Raw genomic sequence first — 20,039 nt, 5'->3', positions numbered from 1 at the left:
CCTGAGACCAAATACATTCAACAACCAACCCTTCCCATAGACAAGCCCTGTTGTGTTTAAATCAAAATACCTAATCTCATTTTTCAGGTGTTTACTAATTTCTGAATACCTAACACATATATAAGATAGGGATTTCAGAACATCAAACAGAGCACACAGTGCACAGACATCTCTCACACTCTTTTGTCTCCCTGCCCCGGAATCCAGAAGCAGATTCCAAGACAAAATCAAGCAAAATGACAACATCATTTGAAAAAAAAGCACAATGAGGTATGTGACACCAATGAGTCTTAAGCTTAGTATATAAAAATACATTAAATAAACTAGTGTAGCTGAAAATAACACCTATGTCTAAGTAGCGAAAATATGAGTGCCTCCATAAAACACACACACACACGGATAATCAGTAGAAGACGTGCTAATAGATGTTTAGGAACCTGTTTAGATGTAGCTGTCCTACATATCAGATACAACTGCTATAGACAATCCTTTTCACAATAGCACCATAACCGTACAGGACATATGAATAATCTGCAAGTGATTTGTGAAAACTCAGTGAGGTAAAAGACAACTTGAAAAAGTAGAGCCACTACTTGCTGACTGGATTGGACAAATGTCATTATTGTTTTTTCCAGACAAATATGTGCCCAGCTTTTTGTTTTTATAATTATTATGAACAAATCCATTGAAAAACACTGGCAGAGAAGGGGTAGAAGCTTGGAGCAACATCATGGGTTTACCAGTCCAGAGACTTCTTCTACACAGTAAGTCTTTGATAAGCACTAAAGTGTTTCAGGTGTGTTTCAGGTCCAGTGCCTACCCCTCCTCAGGAAGAGTGGCAGGGGCTCTTTGGTGGACCCACTCTGGATGGCTTTCTGCTCCTTGGTAGCCTCCTTCCCCCAGTCGCCACCTTACACCTCCTCAACAATTATGCTGCACATGGTGCTCACATCCGGGCACTTCAGGGCAAAATGGTAAACTCAGGGGTCAGAGACAGATGCCTGGAAACTATACCCGCACCTGATACAGAAGGTGTGCAGTGCCGGGTGTGTAAGGGAGCCATTCAAGTTGATGCTTTCTGCACCCAGAATGAGAGTGAAGAATGAGACTGGGAGGAGGAAGTGTGAGTGCTGCTTCCTCCTGCACAGAAATATTACTCAACCATAGAAAAGAATGAAATATTGCCATCTGCAACAATTTGAATGGACCTAGAGATTATCATCAGAGAAGGCAATGGCACCCCACTCCAGTACTCTTGCCTGGAGAATCCATGGATGGAGGAGCCTGGTAGGCTGCAGTTCATGGGGTCGCAAAGAGTCGGACACGACTGAGCGACTTCAGTTTCACTTTTTACCTTCATGCATTGGAGAAGGAAATGGCAACCCACTCCAGTATTCTTGCCTGAAGAATCCCAGGGACGGGGAAGCCTGGTGGGCTGCCGTCTACGGGGTCGCACAGAGTCGGACACGACTGAAGCGACTTAGCAGCAACAGCAGCAGCAGCAGAGATTATCATAATGAGTGAAGTAAGAGAGAGAAAGACAAATATTATATTATATCACATGTGGGGTCAAAAATAATGCAAATGAGTTTATTTACAAAGGAGAAACAGACACACAGACATAGGAAACAAACTTATGGTTACCAAAGAGGAAAGGGAGGGAGGAAAAAATCATGAGTATAGAATTTACAGATACTTACCATTATACATAAAATAGATAAACAACAAGGATTTAGTGTATAGCAAAGGGAACTGTAATCAATATCTAATAGCTTATAATGGAAAAAAATCTGAAAAAATATGTATATATGTATGTATACATATATATATAAAAAACTGAATAACTTTACATCTGAAACTAACAAAATATTGTAAATCAATGAACTTCAATTAAAAAAGAGAAAAACTCTTTACTGGCCTGAATTTCAGTTGTAATGATTCCAGAAGTGAAATAGCTAGAAGAAGGACCTCAGTCATTGTCTTTTTTGAAGAAAAAAATCAGCAAAGAGACCAAGATTAGTAAATAGAGACAGTGCTTATTAGAAGCAGAGTACTTATGGAAGAGCACATAAGCAAACTTGGGATGAGGTGCCTGTAATAGGGGTGGTTTAGTTTGCTCATGTGGAGGTAGTTTTCCAGGTTGTCTCTGGCCAATCTCATTTGTGCCCATATTGGGTCTGACTCAGGGCAGCAGGAAACCAGCTGCAGTTGCTCAGCCTGGGACCTATCTATCTCCTAGCTCATTAAAGCAATAACTTACTGATCACCTACTAGGCACCAGGTAATATGCTGGACTCTAAAGACATGGAGATGGATCAGGTTTTCCAAAGCACTTACAAGTCTATTTTGTGTGTGCTCAGTCATGTCCAACTCTTTGGAACTCCCATGGACTGTAACCCGCCAGGCTCCATGGAATTCTCCAGGTAAGAATACTGGAGCAGGTTACCGTTTCCTACTCCAGGGGATCTTCCGGACCAAGAGATTGAACCCTTGTCTCTTGCATCTCCTGCAGTGGCAGGCAGATTCTTTACCAACTGTGCCACCTGGAAAGCCCCTACAATCTATTAGGGTTAGTTATAAAAAAAAAATATAATTACCAAAAATAGTGTGATCTTTGCTCTGACAGCAGTAGGGACAGATGGGTCTGGAACACAGAGGAAGACCCATACATACTAATAAGAGGAGTGGATAGAAAGGATTAGGAAAGACTACTTTTGGAAGATTGATTCTTTTAATATTATGTAATGTTTTGTTTTGATGTCTCCTAATTCTTTTGTGATGAGGTCTACACTATGTAGTTAATATAGATATTCCTGATTTTTTTTGTTTTGATTATATGGCCAAAGTAGAAATTTGAGCAACCAAACAAAATAGTGTTGGATTATAGTAACTCAAGGTATAAAAATTCCATCAGTCCATACTGTTAGAATAATGACTAAATAAATTAATAAATGAAGAGAGACAAATCTCTTGTGCATAAGAATTCTGAATATTTTAAGTATATACTCTGGACTCAAGGTGGTGGAACATAACTCTTCACTCCTTAAGTGTGAACAGTAATTCTTCACACTATAGTCATTCTTCCCATAGAGTACAGTATAGAAAGGGGGAAGGTAATATTACAGTGGAGAAACCTTACAAACACACCTGCTATATAATTCATTGTTTCCATAACATTTTCTATCCTTTTTAATTTAATTTACCTATATTATTGAAATTGAAATGATTTGCATATAAACACTGTATTATTAGGTTGTATGGCTTACTGATACCACTAATATCTGCCTTTTAATTGATCAGTTCAGTTCAGTCACTCAGTAGTGTCCGACTCTTTGCGACCCCATGGACTGCAGCATGCCAGGCTTTCCTGTCCATCACTAACTCCCAGAGCTTGCTCAAACTCATGTCCATTGAGTCGGTGATGCCATCCAACCATCTCATCCTCTGTCGTCCCCTTCTCCTCCCACCTTCAATCTTTCACAGCATGAGGGTCTTTTCTAGTGGGTAAGTTCTTCGTATCAGGTGGCCAAAGTATTAAAGTTTCATCTTCAGCATCAGTCCTTCCAGTGAATATTCAGGACTGATTTCCTTTAGGATTGATTGGTTGGATCTCCTTGCAGTCCAAGAGACTCTCTCAAGGAGTCTAAATTGATACATTTAGTCAATTTACCTTATTGCAACTTTTGGTAGGCTAGGGTTTATATCTGGCAATTTATTTGTTTTATTTTATTTTTTTGTTTCCCTTGTATATCATTCAACTGTTTTACCTTTCTTACCTTTCTGTGCCCTACTTTGAACACTATATCATCTTGATTTTTACATAGTGTTTTGCTTTGTAAAACTTTCTCATTGATTGCTCTGGGATTTACAGTATAGATATGTGACTTACCAGAGTTCACTGGTATCAAATTTCATCACTCCAAGTGATGAAACTTCACTCCCTTTTAGATTTCTTTTCCTTTCCCAGTTTTAAACAAAATCAGCTAGATTGTCAATTTTTAATGGTTTTTGTTTTAATCCACTTTCACTACACTTTATTCCTTTATCATTCTCTCCAAGTCCTTCTTTTATCTTTTATCAAATTCATGAAGTATGTTATTGCAGGATACAAAATTAATAGTTGACAGTACTTTTGCTGAACACCTAAAAAATGGCCCCTATTAGTCAGATGAGCAATTTGGTGTCATTAAAATTGATGTTTCCCTCATAAATAATGTGTCATTTGTTTTTTAAACGATGTGCTTTGTATTTTATTTTAGTTAGTTAGTTTTGATTGTTCTGGTCACTGATGCTGCACAGACTTTTCTCTAGTTGTGACAAGAGGGGTCTACTCTCTAGTTGCAGTGTGCAGGCTTCTCTGCAGTGGCTTCTCTTGTTGTGGAGCACAGGATTTAGACTGGGCAGGCTTCAGTAGCTGCAGCACATGGGTGCACTAGTTGTGGTTCCCAGGCTCTGGAGCACAGGTTCAATATTTGTGGCATGCAGACTTAGTTGTTCCATGGCATGTGGGATCTTCCCAGACCAGGGATGGAACCCATGTCTCCTACATTGGCAGGAGGATTCTTTACCAGTGGGCCACAAGGGGGAGTCCCTTAATGTGTCATTTTGGTATCATGGCTTTCATCATTTTAGTCTTTAGTTGTAAAAGATTGACTATGTTGTAGATTTGGTCTAGATTGGTATAGATTTATTTATGTCATATACATAGTTCACTCATTTTCTAGACTCTCTTGCTTTATATTTTTTCACTATATTTTTGACATTTTGAGCAGTCATTTCTTAATTTTCAGCCCCACTTTTTTTCTCTAGGACTCTGAACATATGAAATTTTGGAACTTTTGTTATTGTCCTAAAATTCCCTAAGGAAGGATTTATTAATTTCCCCCACAGTTTATTACCTCCATTTTGCTCAGATTGAGTAAATTCTCCTGATCAATCTTCAAGTATAATAATGCTTCTATAATCTGCATTCTCTTTATGAACCCAGCCAGCAATGTATCAAAATACTGCTGTTCCTCTATAACATGAATCACAGCAAGATCCTCTGTGACCCACCTCCTAGAGTATGGGAAATAAAAACAAAAATAAACAAATGGGACCTAATTAAACTTTAAAAAGCTTTAGCACAGCAAAGGAAACTATCAATTCAGTTCAGTCGCTCAGTCATGTCAAACTCTTTGCAAACCCATGAACTGCAGCATGCCATCCTTCCCTGTCCATTATCAACTCCCAGAGCATGCTCAAACTCAGGTACATCAAGGTGGTGATGCCATCCAACCATCTCATCCTCTGTCATCCCCTTCTCCTCCTGCCTTCAGTCTTTCCCAGCATCATGGTCTTTTACAATGAATGAGTCACTTCTTCACATCAGGTGGCCAAAGTATTGGAGTTTCAGCTTTAGCGTCAGTCCTCCCAATGAATATTCAGGACTGATTTCCTTTAAGACTGACTGGTTTGATCTCCTTGCAGTCCAAGTTACTCTCAAGAGTCTTTTCCAACACCACAGCTCAAAAGCATCAACTCTTCCACGCTCAGCTTTCTTTAAAGTCCAGCTCTCACGTCCACACATGACTACTGGAAAAACCATAGCTTTCACTAGAAGCTATGAGGGCTTCTCTGGTGGCTCCATCTGGTAAACCGTCTGCCTGTAGTGAGGGAGACCTGGGTTTGATCCCTGGGTTGGGAAGATCCCCTGGAGAAGGAGATGGCAACCCACTCCAGTACTCTTGCCTGGAAAATTTCATGGACTGAGGAGCCTGATAGGCTGCAGTCCGTGGGGTCACAAAGAGTTGGACATGACTGAGCGACTTTTCTTTCTTGACTAGAAGGACCTTTGTTGGCAAAGTGATGTTTCTGCTTTTTAATATGCTGTCTAGGTTGGTCATAGCTTTTCTTCCAAGGAGCAAGAGTCTTTTAACTTCATGGCTGAAGTCACCATCTGCAGTGATTTTGGAGCCCCCTAAAATAAATTCTCTCACTGTTTCCATTGTTTCCCCATCCATTTGCCCTGAAGTGATGGGACCTGGTGCCGTGATCTAAGTTTTTTGAATGTTGAGTTTTAAGCCAACTTTTTCATTCTTGTCTTTCACTTTCATCAAGAGGCTCTTTAGTTCTTCTTTGCTTCCTGCCATAAGGGTGATGTCATCTGCATATCTAAAGTTATTGATATTTCTCCCAGTAGTCTTGATTCTAGCTTGTGCTTTATCCAGCCCAGCATTTCGCATGATGTACTCTGCATAAAAGTTAAATAAGCAGGGTGACAATATTCACCCTTGATATACTCCTTTCCCAATTTGGAACCAGTCTGTTGTTCCATGTCTGGTTCTAACTGTTGCTTCTTGACCTGCATACATATTTCTCAGGAGGCAAGTAAGGTGGTCTGGTATTCCCATCTGTTTCAAAATTTTCCACATTTTGTTGTGATTCACAGAGTCAAAGGCTTTGGCATAGTCCATAAAGCAGAAGTAGATGTTTTTCTGGAACTCTCTTGCTTTTTTGATGATCCAGTGGTGTTGGCAATTTGATCTCTGGTTCCTCTGTCTTTTCTAATCCAGCTTCAACATCTGAAAAGTATAACTAAATAAGGAAACTATAAAGAAGATGAAAAGACAACCCTCTGAATGGGAGAAAATAATAGCAAATGTGGGAAGATTTGGGAGAATGGCATTGAAGCATGTATAATATCATGTATGAAACGAGTCGCCAGTCCAGGTTCGATGCACGATACTGCATGCTTGGGGCTGGTGCACTGGGACGACCCAGAGGGATGGTATGGGGAGGGAGGAGGGAGGAGGGTTCAGGATGGGGAACACAGGTATACCTGTGGCGGATTCATTTTGATATTTGGCAAAACTAACACAATATTGTAAAGTTTAAAAATAAAATAAAATTTAAAAAAAATAAACAACTGACAGAGAATTAATTTCCAAAATATACAAGCAGCTGATACAAGTTAATACCAGAAAAACAAACAATCCAATCAAAAAGTGGAAAAAAGACCTAAACAGACATTTCTCCAAAGAAGACATACAAATCGCTAGCAAATACATGAAAAGATGCTCAACATCGCTCATTATTAGAGAAATGCAAATCAAAACTACAATGAGATATCACCTCACACAAGTCACAATGGCCATCATCAAAAATTCCACAAACAGTAAATACTGGAGAGGATGTGAAGAAAAGGGTACCCTCTTGCACTGCTGGTGGGAATGTAAATTGATACAGCCACTATAGAAGACAGTATGTAGATTCCTTAAGAAACTAGGAATAAAACCACCATATGACCCAGCAATCCCACTACAAGGCATATACCCTGAGGAAACCAAAATTGAAAAAGACACATGTACCCCAATGTTCACTACAGCACTCTTTACAGTAGCTAGGACATGGAAGCAACCTGATGTCCACTGTCAGATGAATGGATAAAGAAGTTGTGGTACATATATACAATGGGATATTACTCAGCCATAAACAGGAACACATTTGAGTCAGTTCTTATGAGGTAGATGAACCTAAAGCCTGTTATACAGAGTGAAGTAAGTCAGAAAGAGAAAAACAAATATTGTATACTGATGCATATATATGGAATCTAGAAAGATAGAACTGATGAAATTACTTGCAAGGCAGAAATGGACAAATTTTTTAGAGCAACCATAATAAAAATGGAGACACAGACACAGAGAACAAACTTATGGACATGGGTGCAGAGGATGGAAGGAGAGAGTGGGATGTATGGAGAGAGTAACATGGAAATTTACATTACCATATGTAAAATAGATAGCCAATGGTAATTTTCTGTATGACTCAGGGAACTCAAACTGAGGCTCTGTAACAACCTAGAGGGGTGGGATGGGGAAGGAGGTGAAAGGGAGGTTGAACAGGGAGGGGACATATGTTCATGTTGATGTTTGGCAGAAACCAGCACAATTCTGTAAAGCAATTATCCTTCAATTAAAAAATAAATAAATTTAAAAAATTTATTGCTGTTCTCTTTTCAGTTCCATAATTTCTTTTTGATATATATATATATATATATATATATATATATATATATATATTTACCTCTGAGATGTAGATTTTTCAGCTGTTTCAAGATCATTTGTAATTGCTTATTAAAGCATTTTTATAAAATTTGTCAGATAGTTGCAACATCTGATTTATCTCTATGCTGGAGCTACTTGATTATCTTTTCTCATGCAAATTGTGATTTTCCTGGTTCTTGCTATTATGGTCTTTTTTTTACCTGTTGTATCCTGGATTCTTTGACCATTAGGATAGGAATCTCTGGAGCCTATTTAAATATTTTGTTTTAGAAAACTGGCACCTTGTTTAGGTTTAGCATACAAATTCTGGCCTGCTAAATAAATATAATTTTCAGAGCCTTTGAAGTGCTAATTGCCTTATTGGTATATCTGGTGCTGCTGTGGCTCCAGCTGTTTGCTGGTGGTACCTGAGAGGCAGAAAAAACTAAAGTTCATATTCAGATTTTTAAATTCTTTATCCAATGTCTTTTTTCTGTTCCAGGATCCCATCCAGGCTACCATATTGCATTTAGTTGTCAGGTCACTTTAGGCTCCTCTTGGCTGTGATGGTTTATCAGACTTTCCTTGTTTTGGATGACCTTTCCAGTTTAGAGGGTTGCAGGTAAGATGTTTTGAAGAATATAACTCATTTGGGATTTGTCTGATGATTTTCACATGATTAGACTGGTGATATGATTTATGGGGCAAAAACCAAAGAGGTAAAACGCCATTTTCATTGAATCACATCAAGTATATAATATCTAAATAATTTTTGAGTGTTGAAGCTGATCCTAATCACCTGCCTGAAATAGTGTTTTTCAAGTTTCTCCAGTGTAAAGTGACTCTTATTACCCCTTTTCACATTTTACTGTTTGAAGGAAGTCATAAGAACAAATGGCACTTAACTGCTGTAGAGTTAATCATATTTCTATCAGGGAAGAGCATATATATATATATATATATATATATATATATATAAATTATTTGGAATTCTTCTTCATGAAATACTTACCTATACTTCCTTATTAATTAAATCAGTGAATTTTTAAAAATAGACCTAAATGACAGTATTTTTCATTTTTTTTCTTCTGTTTAGTTTTTGTTTGTTCCTTAAATCATTCCATTTTTGGTCATTGGAAACACTTCCAGTTGGCTCCTAAGTCCCTTTGGAGCCATATATTCCCATTATATAGGGTTTCTTTTTGGACAATTCTTTGCTTTCTTGCTCATCTTGCACATTTTCAACTTGTTTATGTTCTAGTCTCATCATCCAAATTTCCAGGCTCCTGGAATCAGTCAGTTCTCCAAGGAACACTATTTCATTAGGAAATGATATTAGATATCAGTATCTACGCAACAGGTGTCATCATTGCTGGCAGGATGAAGTGGCTTGTAGTCCTTCTCAGCTGATAAAACTAATAAATATATGTGTGTATATTAACTCATGTATATGCACATGCCCATGAATATGTCTTTATGTAAGCATTAATCTCTACATTAACTTGAATTCATACTAATGTCTCCAAATCTAATCTATTATTGTATGGATCATTCTTGCCTCTGCCCCTTTATTATCTGTAATCTCCTACTCCAGCAGTAAGATACCTGCCCCTCACCATCCACAGTCCTTTTACTGAATTGTCCAGTTTCACTACAAACTCATAACAGTATCATTTTTAACCTATACAACCATAGGCATAAATCTTGTTTACTGGAGTATACTGCATACATAAATTTTCTTTTTAGATTTTCAGACTTCTTTCATTTTCTCTAGTACTTATATCAGCACCATTTCCCTCTCCCCCTTAAGTGTAGTTCTTCTATATATTTGAATTATGATTAAATTACGTTTTTACACTCTGCATTCCATGATGATATCCCTTGATATCCTTAATAATATGTTTAAATTTTGCACAATTAAGTTTCAATTTTTGTGCTAGAAATTACTATGGAATTTTACAAATGCATAGTGTCATGTAAGCGTCATTATATTATCACATGTAATAGTATCACTGTGGGCTTCCCTGATGGCTCAGACATAAAGAATCCGCCTCCAATGCACTAGCTGCTACTGCTGCTAAGTCGAGTCAATCGTGTCCGACTCTGTGCGACCCCGTAGATGGCAGCCCACCAGGCTCCTCCGTCCCTGGGATTCTCCAGGCAAGAACATTGGAGTGGGTTGCCATCTCCTTCTCCAATGCATGAAAGTGAAAAGTGAAAGCAAAGTCGCTTAGTCGTGTCCGACTCCCAGCGACCCCATGGACTGCAGCCCACCAGGCTCCCCCATCCACGGGATTTTCCAGGCAAGGGTACTGGAGTGGGGTGCCATTGCCTTCTCCACCAATGCACTAGACCTGGGTTCAATCCCTGGATCAGGAAGATCCCCTAGAGGAGGGCATGGCAACCCACTCTAGTATTCTTGCCTGGAGAATTCCATGGACAGAGGAGACTGGCAGGCTACATTCCATGGAGTTGCAAAGAGTTGGACAAGACTGCATGACTAGCACAATAGTATCACAGCCCTAAAATATAAAATTAGAAATAAAGAAAAGTACAAAATACTTTGAGGGGGATATAATCAAGATGGTGGGATAGAAGGCTCTTATATTTCCCTCTTTTCATGGACATACTGAATATACCTACACATAGATCAATTCCCTCTGTGAGAAGTCCAGAAACTACTTAAGTGACTCCTACACATTGAGAGACTGGAAATACTCATATAGAAATAAGTATGAAAGACTGAGACATACTCTCACCATATACTCCAATTCAGCACAGTTCAGTTCACTTCAGGTGCTCAGTCATGTCTGACTCTTTGCGACCCCATGAATTGCAGCACTCCAGGCCTCCCTGTCCATCACTAAGTCCCGGAGTTCACCCAAACTCATGTCCATCGAGTCGGTGATGCCATCCAGCCATCTCATCCTCTGCCAGCCCTTCTCCTTCTGCCCCCAATCCTTCCCAGCATCAGAGTCTTTTCCAATGAGTCAACTCTTCGCATGAGGTGGCCAAAGTATTGGAGCTTAAGCTTTAGCATCAGTCCTTCCAATGAACACCCAGGACTGATCTCCTTTAGAATGGAGTGGTTGGATCTCCTTGCAGTCCAAGGGACTCTCAAGAGTCTTCTCCAACACCACAGTTCAAAAGCATCAATTCTTCGGCGCTCAGCTTTCTTCAAAGTCCAACTCTCACATCCATACATGACCACAGGAAAAAACCATAGCCTTGACTAGACGGACCTTTGTTGGCAAAGTAATGTCTCTGCTTTTGAATATGCTATCTAGGTTGGTCATAACTTTCCTTCCATGGAGTAAATGTCTTTTCATTTCATGGCTGCAATCACCATCTGCAGTGATTTTGGAGCTCAAAAATAGTCTGACACTGTTTCCACTGTTTCCCCATCTAATTCACATGAAGTGATGAGACCAGATGCCATGATCTTGGTTTTCTGAATATTGAGCTTTAAGCCAGCTTTTTCACTCTCCTCTTTCACTTTCATCAAGAGGCTTTTTAGTTCCTCTTCACTTTCTGCCATAAGGGTGGTATCATCTGCATATCTGAGGTTATTGATATTTCTCCCGGCAGTCTTGATTCCAGCTTGTGCTTCTTCCAGCCCAGCATTTCTCACAATGTACTCTGCGTATAAGTTAAATAAGCAGGGTGACAATATACAGCCTTGACGTACTCCTTTTCTTACTTGGAACCAGTCTGTTGTTCCATGTCCAGTTCTAACTGTTGCTTCCTGACCTGCATATAGGTTTCTCAAGAGGCAGGTCAGGTGGTCTGGTATTCCCATCTCTTTCAGAATTTTCCACAGTTTATTGTGATCCACACATTCAAAGGCTTTGGTATAGTCAATAAAGCAGAAATAGATCTTTTTCGGGAACTCTCTTCCTTTTTCCATGATCCAGCAGATTTTGGCAATTTGATCTCTGGTTCCTCTGCCTTTTCTAAAACCAGCTTGAACATCTGGAAGTTCACAGTTCAGGTATTCCTGAAGCCTGGCTTGGAGAATTTTGAGGATTACTTTACTAGCGTGTGAGATGAGTGCAATTGTGCAGTAGTTTGAGCATTCTTTGGCATTGCATTTCTTTGGGATTGGAATGAAAACTGACCTTTTCCAGTCCTGTGGCCACTGCTGCATATTAAGTGCAGCACTTTCACAGCATCATCTCCCAGGATTTGAAATAGCTCAACTGGAATTCCATCACCTCCACTAGCTTTGTTCATAGTGATGCTTTCTAAGGCCCACTTGACTTCACATTCCAGGATGTCTGGCTCTAGGTGAGTGATCACACCATCGTGATTATCTTGGTCGTGAAGATCTTTTTTGTACAGTTCTTCTGTGTATTCTTGCCACCTCTTCTTAATATCTTCTGGTTCTGTTAGGTCCATACCATTTCTGTCCTTTATCGAGCCCATCTTTGCATGAAATGTTCCCTTGGTATCTCTAATTTTCTTGAAGAAATCTCTAGTCTTCCCCATTCTGTTGTTTCCCTCTATTTCTTTGCATTTCTCGCTGAGGAAGACTTTCTTATTTCTCCTTGCTATTCTTTGGAACTCTGCATTCACATGCTTATATCTTTCCTTTTCTCCTTTGCTTTTCGCTTCTCTTCTTTTCATAGCTATTTGTAAGGCCTCCCCAGACAGCCATTTTGCTTTTTTGCATTTCTTTTGCATGAGAATAGTCTTGATGCCTGTTTCCTGTACAATGTCACGAACCTCCGTCCATGGTTCATCAGCACTCTATCTATCAGATCTAGTCCCTTAAATCTATTTCTCACTTCCACTGTATAATCATAAGGAATTTGATTTAGGTCATACCTGAATGGTCTAGTGGTTTTCCTACTTTCTTCAATTTCAGTCTGAATTTGGCAATAAAGAGTTCATGATCTGAGCCACAGTCAGCTCCCGGTCTTGTTTTTGCTGACTGTATAGAGCTTCCCCATCTTTGGCTGCAAAGAATATAATCAACCTGATTTCGGCGTTGACCATCTGGTGATGTCCATGTGTAGAGTCTTCTCTTGTGTTGTTGGAAGAGGGTGTTTGCTATGACCAGTGCGTTCTCTTGGCAAAACTCTATTAGCCTTTGCCCTGCTTCATTCCATATTCCAAGGCCAAATTTGCCTGTTACCTCAGGTGTTCTTGATGTCCTACTTTTGCATTCCAGTCCCCTATAATGAAAAGGACATTTTTGGGGGGTATTACTTCTAAAAGGTCTTGTAGGTCTTCATAGAACCGTTCAACTTCAGCTTCTTCAGCATTACTGGTTGTGGCATAGAGTTGGATTACTGTGATATTGAATGGTTTGCCTTGGAAACGAACAGAGATCATTCTTTCGTTTTTGAGATTGCATGCAAGTACTGCATTTCAGACTCTTTTATTGACCATGATGGCTACCCCATTTCTTCTAAGGGATTCCTGCCCACAGTAGTAGATATAATGGTCATCTGAGTTAAATTCACCCATTCCAGTCCATTTTAGTTTGCTGATTCCTAGAATGTCGACATTCACTCTTGCCATCTCTTGTTTGACCACTTTCAATTTGCCTTGATTCATGGACCTGACATTCCAGGTTCCTATGAAATATTGTTCTTTACAGCATCGGACCTTGCTTCTATCACCAGTCACATCCACAGCTGGATATTGTTTTTGCTTTGGCTCCATCCCTTCATTCTTTCTGGAGTTATTTCTCCACTGATCTCCAGTAGCATATCGGGCATCTACCGACCTTGGGCATCTACCACCTCAGCACAGCATCTTACAATTGGAAGAGAATCTCCAATTTCCAGTTTCTCCCTGAGGAGCAGAGGAGTTGGACCACACAGTACCCCAACAAATATTGTGATCTGAGGATGGGCATGGAAATCACCTTGTTTTGAGACACAGCAGAGCTTGGCATTCATGAGTCCCACAGGACCATAGTAACAAAGAGACAGTTTTTAAGTAGGGACTTGAGCATTTCCCAGCATATCCCTACAGCCCCAACCACATCAAGGCTCAGTGCAGAGGAAGCAGACAAAAACGTCCATCTCTCACTTTCTCCCTGGAAGAGATCTGATTGCATCCTTTCCCAGCTAGTACCTGAGGACCTGGCTTCTAATCAGCCTGCAAGTGAGAGCTGACTACTACTACTACTAAGTCACTTCAGTTGTGTCCGACTCTGTGCGACCCCATAGACGGCAGCCCACCAGGCTCCCCCGTCCCTGGGATTGTCCAGGCAAGAACACTGGAGTGGGGAGTGCTGGCTAGTATCCTCCTAAAAGAGCTGGTGGGCAGCTCCCCCACCTCCTCCCTCTGGCTCATTCACAGTAAAACCAAGCCTCTGGTAACTCCCAGGAAGGAACCTGTCTGCACATGTAGCACCCAACCTGTTATAGACACCACCTGAGGGACTGGCTCTCAAATCACCTAGCTGGGGGAGCCAACAATGATTTGCATTCAGGGGTTTACCAGGACCATACAAAACAAAGAGACAGTGATACATGGGCACACAGGCACCATCCCTCCCCACTGCAGCAACTCTTCCCTCTGGCCCAGCAGAGAAGGCACAAACACTAGCTCTGTTTTTCCCTGATATGGGCTAGACTGCCTGTCTAATGTCCTGGCCTTCCCAGCTGTACCCTGACGGTCAACTTTTTAATTAGCTTGCACTAAGCATCTGAATGGGCAAAACTGTTAAAACTAGTAGACAAATTCAGTAAAGTTGTAGGATACAAACTCAGCATACAAAAATCAGTTGTATTTCTATACACTAACAATGAACTATCAGAGAAATTAACAATCCCATTCAATACATCATCAAAAACAAAAAAAAATACTTAGGAATAAATGTATACAGGAGTTAAAAAATGTGTGTACTAAAATGTATAAAACATTTATTTATTTATTATTTTTATTGGAAGTATACAGTCCATGGGGTCCCTAAGAGTCGGACACGACTGAAGTGACTTAGCAGCAGCAGCAGCAGCATACTTGATTTACAATATTTCAGGTGTACAGCAAAGTGATTCAGTTACACACACACACACACACACACACACACATTCTTTTTCAGATTCTTTCCCATTGTAGGTTATTACCTACATTGTAGGCTATTACAATAGTTTTCTGTGCTATATACTAAGTCCCTGTTGTTTATCTATCTTATATATAGTTTGTGCGTGCTAAGTCACTTCAGTCGTGTTCAACTCTTTGCAACCCTATGGACTGTAGACTGCCAAGCTCCTCTATCCATGGGATTCTCCAGGCAAGAATACTGGAGTGGATTGCCATGCCCTCCTCCAGGGATTCTTCCTGACCCAGGGATTGAACCTGCATCTCTTATGTCTCCTGCATTGGCAGGCATGTTCTTTACCACTACCACCGTCTGGGAAGCCCCATTTTATATATAGTGCTGTGTATCTATTAATCCCAAAGTCCTAATTTATCCCTCCCCACTTTCTCTTTAGTAACCATAATTTTTTGTTTATTTTTGCTTTTGTTTTCAGTACTCTAGGAGATGGATCCAAAAAGAATATTGGTTTAGTTTATGTCAAAGAGTATTCTGCCTATGCTTTCCTCTAGGAGTTTTGTCACATTTGGTCTGACATTTAGGTCACTAATCCATTTTGAATTTCTTTTTGGATATAGTGATAGGTATTGTTCTAATTTAATCATTTAATCTAGATTAATCATTTGTCATTTGTTTCATTTGCTATTATTTTCTCCCATTCTGAGGGTTGTCTTTCCACCTTGTTTATAGCTCACTGTGAAAAAGCTTATACGTTTAATTAAGTCCCACTTGTTTATTTTTGTTTTTATTTCCATTGTTCTAGGTGATGGGTCATAGAGAATCTTGCTGTGATTTATGTCACGGAATGTGCTTTCTGTGTTTTTCTCTAAGATCTTTATGGTTTCTGACCTTACTATTTAAGTCTTTAATCCATTCTGAATTTATTTTTGTGTATAGTGTTAGGAGGTGTTCTAGTTTCATCCTTTTGCATGTAGCTGTCCAGTGTTCCCAGCACCACTGAAGAGACTTTCTTTTCTCCATTGTATATTCTTGCCTCCTTTGTCAGAGAGTAATAGACCATAAGTGCATGGGTTTATTTCCAGGCATTCCATCCTGTTTCATTGCTCTATGTGCCTGTTTTTAATCCCAGGACCATACTGTTTTGATGACTGTAGTTTTGTAGGAGAGTCTGAAATCAGGAAACCCAATTCTTTCAGTGAGAAGTATAAAACATTTATGAAAGAAATTGAGGAAGACACAAATAAATTGAAAAATATCCCATGTTTGTGGATCAGAGGAATTAAAATTGTTAAAATGTCCATACTACCCAAAATAATCAAGAGAGTCACTGAACCCCTATCAAAATTTCAATGACATTTTAATAGAAATTAAAAAAAAATCTAAAATTAAACACACACACACACACAATAAGCCTCACATAGCTAAAGCAATTTTGATCAAAAAAGAGGAAAACTGGGGGTATAACACCTCCTTTTTTAAAGTATATTACAAAGGTATAGTAATTAAAACAGTATGGTATTAGAATTAAAAATAGATACATAGATCAAGAAAGCTGAACAGAGAGCCCCCAGATAAACCCAGGGGTATATGGTCAATAAATTTTTGACAAAGGCATCAAGAATACACAACAGGGAAAGGATAGGCTCTTCAATAAATAGTGTTTGGAAAACTGGACACCTACATGCAAAAGAATGAAAATACAACCTTATCACATACCATGCACAAAACCCAACACATTGTGTTCATTAAAGAACTTGAGCACAAAACCTAAAACCATAAAACTTCTAGAAGAAAACATAAAGGATAACCTGCTTGACATTGGAGTTACAATGATTTTTTGTATTTGACATCAAATCCAAAGGCAACACAAGCAAAAATAAACAGGATGGAATATGTGTATTGAAATGCTTCTGCACTGAGAAGGAAACTATCAACAAACAAAAGTCAACCTGTGGAATGGGACAAAATATTTGTATATCAAATATGTTATAAGAGTTTAATATCTAAAATATGTGATGAAACCATACAGCTCAACAGCAAAACATACAAGCATACAAACAAAAACAAAACAAAAAAAGGAAGTAACCCAATTAAAATTGGACAAAGGCATTATTCAAAATAGGTATACAAAGTCAAAAAATACATTAAAAGATGTGAAACATCACTAATCATCAGGGAAATGCAATTAAGTCAAACCACAATGAGATCATCTTGCAGATGCTGGGATATCTGTCATCAAAAGAAGAGCGATAAAAAATGCTGGTGAAGATGTGAAGTCAAAAGAACTGCATTGTCACTGTTAAGTGGTACAGACATTATGGAATACAGTATAGAAGATCCTCAAGAAATTAAAAATAGAACTACCCTATGATCCAGTAATCCTACTGCTGGTTATACATCCAAAACAAACAGAATCACCATTTTGAAGTGATATCTGTACTATCACATTCATTGCAGTATTATTCACAATAGCCAAGATATGGAACCAGTGTTAGTATCTGACTTATCAGGCGTGAATGGATAAAGAAAATGTGATAGATAGATAAGGATGATAGATAGATACAGATAAAATTTAGCCTTAAAAAGAAAGAAATCCTACCATTAGCACATTCTACCTTTGGTCATATTCTTTTCTCTCCTTCATCCTATATGCAAGCATATGCTCATATTTCAATAAACAATTGGAGAGTCTTCTTTGCTCTGAAGCCTTTTTACAACCAGTGTCTCCCTCCCCTCTGTTGCCCCTGGATCACCCGCCTCATGACTACCACTGGATCTCAAATTGGTTGTGCCCCATATTTACCAGGAAACATATAAAAATAAAGATTCCCCATCCCCACTCTTGACTGTGAAATAGAATTTCTACTGATGGGCCCAGAAAGCTGTATTTAGAAGATCCATGTGATTGCTAAAAGCAGGCAATCCAAAAGCCAGTGCTTGAGACTCACTGGACTTTCTTCTACTTTTTGCCATTCTGTATCTAGCCTCTGACTCATATTGTAGCACTTAAAACCCTTGGTTATACTTATTTGTTTACTGCTTTGTTCTACTATTATAATAAGCTCCTTGCCGGGTGATACAGTAGGAACCTAAACAGTCTCACATGGTATGTTTCTCATTCCTTTGGTCTTTCTCTTTGAATTATTTCTCTTCTTCCCATGTTATGTCTGCTCACCCACTTGCCAGGACTGATCTCTGGAAGTGCTTTGTTCCGAGCCTATTTTCCTTCACCTTGAGCCAGATTTCCCGTTTCTAAACCTAAGCTGATCTGCTTGTAAGAATAAGGAGAGATGGCATGGATTTAAGTGAAATTCAGGATGGAGAAGACCAAAGCACTTGGTCAAGTGAGTGAAGAGGTTATAAATTAGTACATTCTTTAGGGTATCTATTAGTGTGGATCCTTTTTATGAACACTGGCACCCACCTGGTGGGCTCCTTATATATAAAACCTGAAATATTCTCAGTTCTAGGAACACTGCTTATATCATGAATGTCTCATCTCCAGTTTTTCCCCTCCTGTTCTTAAGAACCACCTTAAAACTTTTTGCTTTCTGTATTTATCTTTTTCACTTCTTTCTCAATTTAAGTGGTGAGAATATTAAATCCAACATTCAAGTCTTCAGCTATTTCCTGACTGCTATCCGTTTCATCTCTTGAGGTTACTGTATCCTCCTGGGAAAAAAAGTAAGATGGATGACTGAATGGGGGGAGAGAGGGATGAACACAGGAATACTAACTGATGTGTCAAATGCTATCACCAAGGCTTGAAATGTCAAGGAAGGGCAGAAGAAAGTGGCAGGTGCTATGTCAATAAAACACTTGAGGCTTTGGGAAATATGGTGTTTTAAGTGGGCCTCAGGAAAGTAGATTTCAGCAAATGGAGGCAGGAGAGGAAGGGCATTCTACATTACAGCAACAATATGAGCTGTGGCCCTGTGACAAGACAGTCATGGGATCATGAGGTGTCTGGCCTGAGGGTTATCTGCAAAGTTAACTAGATCTATGACTGGGAAAACTGCTCCAGGCCAAGTCATTGGTGGGACTAAGGAGGAATTTGGGGGCTGATGCTTCAAAGATACTGCCAAACTGGAGGAATTTCTGGGAACCTATTAGTTGCAATTTTCCAATCATCTTCCATTTTCTGTATTATTGAAAGCCTTTTTGTGCTTGGATTTACTTCCCTCTGGGCCATGAGATGTCAGCATATACTCTGGGGTGTAAGTGAGTGTCACATAACTGTGACACAAAACTCTGTACTTTTTAAAAAATGAACATAGTATTTTTTAACATGTTATGAAGATGTTATTTTTTATAAAGCTTTCAGATTGACAGAAATATTGAGCAGATAGCATAGAGAGTTCTCATAGAACCTCCGCCACAGTTTTCCTTGGTATTAAGATCTTACCTTACTGTGACACATTCATTACAAGTAATCCACTCCAGTACTCTTGAATACACCAATATTAACATGTTACAATTAACAAACACCACAGTTTGCGTTGATGTTTGATCTTTGTGTTGGACAGTTCAATGGGCTTGAAAATGCATGAAGTCATATATCCTTCATGACAGTATCAAACAGAATAGTTTCACTATTCTAAAATACTCCTGTGCTTTACAACTTCATCCCTCAGCCACCACCCACCACTGTGCTAAATAGGTGTTATCCACTGACACTTTTGCCTCTTTTGGAGGTATAATTGGACTCCAGAGAAGGCAATGGCACCCCACCCCAGTACTCTTGCCTGGAAAATCCCATGGATGGAGGAGCCTGGTAGGCTTCCGTCCATGGGGTCGCACAGAGTCGGACACGACTGAGCGACTTCACTTTCACTTTTCACTTTCATGCATTGGAGAAGGAAATGGCAACCCACTCCAGTGTTCTTGCCTGGAGAATCCCAGGGATGGGGGAGCCTAGTGGGCTGCCATCTATGGGGTCGCACAGAGTCAGACACGACTGAAGCAACTTAGCAGCAACAGCATACCTATAAACTTGG

This window comes from Bubalus bubalis, chromosome X, assembly GCF_019923935.1.
Source record: "Bubalus bubalis isolate 160015118507 breed Murrah chromosome X, NDDB_SH_1, whole genome shotgun sequence".
In the NCBI taxonomy this organism is placed as follows: Eukaryota; Metazoa; Chordata; class Mammalia; order Artiodactyla; family Bovidae; genus Bubalus; species Bubalus bubalis.
This window is presented reverse-complemented; position numbering follows the sequence as displayed.